Genomic DNA, 5,292 nt, shown 5'->3' on the forward strand with positions numbered 1-5,292 from the left:
GTCCCAGTCCTTACCACGTGAGGCAGTCCTGCCTCCACCCAGCCAATCAAAACGCCAGAAATACAAAGGTCGAAGGTGACATAAGCCACACCCACCCACCGCCATGCCTGTTATCAACAAGACTCAGACACAAACACAGCGGGAGGGAGGGAGGGAGGGAAGAGGACTGGGACGGGGAGGACCCTAATCGGGGTAATGAAGATTACCGGTAAGTAATAAGACATTACCCCCTCATGGGTCCTCCCCGTCCCAGTCCTTACCACGTGAGGAACTCACAAGCAGAGAACCAAGAAGAAAAAATGCAGGACACCAGGGATCCATGCACAAGTACAAAACATTAAACAATAAAGCATCAACGAACAGCAGCGTACAAGACGCCAACAGAAATCGTCAGAAGAGGCAAGAAAAACATCAAGCCGAGAATGTCGCACAAAAGTGTGACGGGACCGCCAAAAGGCCGCCCCACAAAGCACCAGGATAGAGACCCCGCCCCATCAGCACAGAAAGCAGACACAGAACCCACAGGAGACAAACAGGGCAGGAGAAACCCAAGACTGTAGTGAACATTGGAGGCAAAAAAGAAGAGCCCCGCGAACACCCAAAGAAGGGGAACAGGAGAAACCCCCACAGCAGGCAAAACAGGAAGCAACACCTCCAGCCGCAAAAGGAAACATGAAGAAACAGGCGGAAAAGCCCGATCTAAGCCGCAAAACAACTCAAACCTGCAGAAACTGCAAAGAAGGAAACAAAACGAGCAAGGCACCCAACCGACAAGCGGAAGTGAAGGCCAGCAAAAAAAAACCACAGCAGTGGACAACCACAACACGTCCGCCACCAACAAGGACATGAAAGGGGCAACCGCAGACCATGCAAAACAGCAGGCAAGGCCCAAAGAAGAAACGAGCACAGGAGAGCCCGGACAACGAAACAAAAGCTCAGAAGAAGCCGACCCACCAAAGGGCAACCACCACTGAGGAAGTCCCAAGGCCCCGACAAGCACAAACCGCCGTCAACGAGCAGACAAAGCGGAAGGGGAAAAATCCCAACAACAAATCCAAGCTGGAGAAACCAGCACAGAAACAGGAACCCCAGCATGGATTCCGACCAAGAGAAGAGCACCAGGAAACAAAAGAGCCCCAAAGTGCATCACAGCTCCAAAGAGCGGAAGGCCAACGCAACCAACACATGCCACAGGCCACCACAGAAGAACAGCCCAAAGACGCTAAAGACAGCCGCTCAAGAGACAGGCAGTCAGAAGCAAGCGCCAAAGACAGGGCAAAGACAGCTGCGGACCCAGAAGCAGAGCCGGAGGCAAGGGAGGCTGGCCAAATCCGACTCCCACCAGCAACAGCAGGAGCGGAAACCAAAAACAGCAAGGCCAACCCAACAACACCGACACCCCGCAAACCTCCGCAGAGCGCCCGGGAGGAGAACAACGGGAGGGAAGGTATACAGAAAACCCGAAGGCCAAGGAAACGAGAGAGCAACCCCCAAGGACAGACCACCCCGGAACAAAAACCGGGGGAGAAGAGCAACAGGAGGGGAAGCAAAAATGACCAAACCAAGAGTCCCAAACCAAATACAAAAGGACCAGGAACAGAGGAACAGACAGAAGGAATGCCACACGAAGCAGCAAGACATCCCAGCGCAGGGCCATTCCAAGCACCAGCGCACAGTCCCAAGCACCCACGCAATGTCCCAACAAAAGGACAGGTCCCGTCGAAACGAGCGCCAGAAAGCACCAAACAGAGGACGGCAGGAAGCGGCCCAAGCCACCAAAAGAAGGCACAACTAGAGTACCATTCCATTAAAGAAACCAACCGCCGTAACAGGGATGCCTCTCAAGACCCTCTGAAAGACAACAGAGAAGCCGCCGCCCAGACACAAGACAGGGAAGCCCGCAGGAACAGAGACACGTACTGGGACCCCCCAAGAAGGCCCAAACAACAACGAGCCCCCAGAGCGCCAGCCCGAACAACAGACAAGCCGGCCACCAAGGACCCCAATGGGGCCCCCAATCCAAGGACAGGCAACCAAGGACAACAAGAGGAGAGAGGAAAGCAGAAATACACCCCCCACACCAGGTCAGGAGAGCAAAGCCACCAGACCAGGGGAGAGAGGAACGAGAGCCCCGTAACCAGCAAGAAAAAGGACCCAACAAGTCATCAGAAGAAACACCAAGGACACGAGGTGCACAAGAGCCCAAGGAACCACAGCCGAGGAGGCAACCACCATCTGCCGAACACAAAACCAACCCCGAGCTGGGGCAGGAGGGAGACCCAGTAGGACCTGCAGAAGATCCAACAGGACAGAGAACAGATCCGGATATATGGAACGCCTCATGAAATGCGTGTCATCCTAGTGCAGGGGCCACGTCAACCCCCTCCAGCAACGCTCAACAGAAAGCATACGAGCCGCTGAAGCGAGCACTGAGAAACAGCCCCCAGCAAAGCGTCAAACCGGTCCCGAGGAACCAAAGCCCCCGAACAGGAACCAGATGAGGAACGGCCAGACCCAAAACGACCCCAGAAACCGGAACCAGGCCAGCAAACCCCCACAGCAGGAGCCAGCGCCGTGGAAAAAACCAGAGGAGCATGAGAGAGACCGAAAGGAAACACCTGAAAACAGGAAACGGAACTCAACCACCGCAAACCTCTGAGCAGCCGGATGGAGGGGAACGAGAAAAACAGGCGACTCCCACACCTAGGGAAGCCAAAACTACCCACCAAGAAGAGGGGAAAACCGGGCTGCAAGGGGCACAACTGAAAGGGACACAGCCGCACCAACCCGACCAAAGCCCCGGGAGGCAGAACCGAATAGAAAGACCAACGGGAGCCAGGACCTGGAACAGAGAGAAAGAGGACCCCCGGCCCCACTCCAGCACCGAAACCAGCACCACAGAGCGTAGCGACAAAAAATAGGCCGACGCCAAAGAAGATGGCAGAAAGCACCACAGCGCCAGCGGACAACGAAGCGACCGTGAAAACAGCCTAAAAGGGGGACGGCCCGGAATGGAAACCGGCAACCAAGAATGACGACCAACAGGAATCACCATTCTCAAAGCAGACCGGACCAATGACACCAAAGGAGATAGGTGACCCACAAGCAGGTCAACACCAGTAGCGGAACACATAACCTGAAGAGGAAGAGATGCAACCACCAGGCCACGGAGACTCCTCCCGGGCACAACATATCCCACTGACATTCAGGGGCAGCAGCAGGCGCCGCAGAGGCAGGGAACCAAACGCAGTGCAAAAAATGCAGGCATAGGACCAAGGCACCAGGGGAATGGCAAAGCACCAAAACGCAGGCCAGAGAGAAATCTCACAAGCCCCCGCCGCCCCGGTAGCCGAGGACAAGGCCCAACCATCCGGGACTGGAAGGAGGGACCCCTAAGAAAAGAACTTGTGAAGCACAGACCGAAAAAGAGCAAGCACACACCCCAAAAAGGAGAAGCAGCATACGAACTCTTGAGAGCGGAATCCACCAACCGCCCAACCCGGACCTCCAGGGAAGAAGCCTCCGAAGACAGAGGGAGAAGGTGCAAAAAAGAAGAAAAATGGAGGATACCAGGTGACAAAGATCGCCAGGCGAAATTGTGTCCCCAGAAAGAGAGGAACACCCCGCATGGCAATGTCAAGCCACACCAGGACAGCATGAAATGGCCGGTAAAAAACGGGAATAAACCCCGCCGGAGCAAACGAACCAGGGAGAAAGACCCAGCAACAAAACGCCAGAAATCTCATGGACCATCCCCGAATGTATACCCCAACAGGGAAAAAACGTCCACGACCCCACCAACAAGAGATGATGGCATAGCCGCATGCACCAGCAGCGCAGACAGCGCAAAACAGTCCAAGAAAAATAGCAAAAGATGCCACGTGGACAAAGAGAATGCAAATTTCCAAAGCACTGCATGAAAAAGAACATCCCAAGTCACATCGACAGCATAGGCAGGACTTGAACCCGCAGCACATGATAGCCTGTGACACCAGAGGCATATGACATACTAATGAGCAACAGCTCCGTGGATGCACCGGAGAGGAAGCCCTCTCAAACATGGCGAGCAAAGGAGTAAACCCCAGATATGGAACGGTTTCACGAATTTGCATGTCATCCTTGTGCAGGGACCATGCTAATCTTCTCTGTATCGTTCCAAGCTTAGTATATGTGCTGCCGAAGCGAGCACCAGGAAAACACCCAACACACCAATAAAGGAAGTGCCCAGCAACCTCCAGGAAACACTGCCCCAAACAGTAATCTCGTATGTGAGAACAGAAAATAAACAAAAAAGGGCAGCCCTGCAGTCTCCACCCACAGCCACATATGAAGAGCATGGCCACAGGGGCCGGCCGCTGCACTAAAGCACCAGCGCCGGAACGACCTGGGGCCAGAACACCAGGAGGGCTCCCCGCCCCAGCCCAGCACATGAACGGGGAGCATCCTGACCCCAGAACAGGAGCGTGGCCGGCCGGAGGACCGGAGCGGCCGCGCCGGTAAAAACATGAAAAGACCATAAACAGAAGCATTTAAAAATGCAAAAGAAACACTCACAGCACCGCCAAACCATCCAGAAGCAAACAGGAACAGAGGCAGGAACCGGGAGCACCAGCGTTCCGACAGCCATCGGAGCAGAAAAAAAACAGGCATGGCGGTGGGTGGGAGGGACTTATGTCACCTTCGACCTTTGGATTTCTGGCGTTTTGATTGGCTGGGTGGAGGCAGGACTGCCTCACGTGGTAAGGACTGGGACGGGGAGGACCCATGAGGGGGTAATGTTATTATTACCCTTGACATGTTGTTGCCGCTAAAGTGTACGGCCAAAACTGAAGTGCAAGTAATGTCGTGCCTGATTTACTGAAAGCCTTTGACAGGTTGATGCGGCTAAAGCATGATGCTGTGAATAATGTTTATATCCAAATAGGATGTTTTTCTCCTATTGGTCTGTGGTGAATTACCTGGTTTGATGTGAATAAAAAGGCTACGCCCTAAACAACATACTCCGACTCTGAGAGTTATTGGGCATAGCGGGTAAAATGTTGGAAAGGGGGAATGTCATGTTGTGCGCATACTAAGTGAAAGTGTTGTTCTACTACAGACATATAAGCTAGCTGCTCAAATTTGCCAATGAAAATGAGGTTTAGCCACTTTCCAGGGGAGTTACACCCCATCAATATTAAGAATTGCATTTTACGGATTGTTTCTCTAGCAACAAAAATACAACAAAAGAAGCTACTGGAATGAAAAAAAAGAATCCTCAGACAGCAGACATGTGAATGCCAGTCTACTTCG

The 5,292-nt window shown here is 53.3% G+C and overlaps 1 non-coding gene across 1 annotated transcript; it reads right to left on the minus strand.

Moving 5' to 3' along the window:
• Positions 1-4,082: 4,082 nt before the first annotated feature.
• On the minus strand, positions 4,083-4,189 carry LOC147708088 (U6 spliceosomal RNA). The gene has a single exon (XR_015296896.1). It is a non-coding gene; the product is annotated as a U6 spliceosomal RNA (small nuclear RNA).
• Positions 4,190-5,292: the final 1,103 nt, after the last annotated feature.

The sequence above is a fragment of the Lissotriton vulgaris genome, chromosome 6 (assembly GCF_964263255.1).
Source record: "Lissotriton vulgaris chromosome 6, aLisVul1.2, whole genome shotgun sequence".
Classification (NCBI taxonomy): domain Eukaryota; kingdom Metazoa; phylum Chordata; class Amphibia; order Caudata; family Salamandridae; genus Lissotriton; species Lissotriton vulgaris.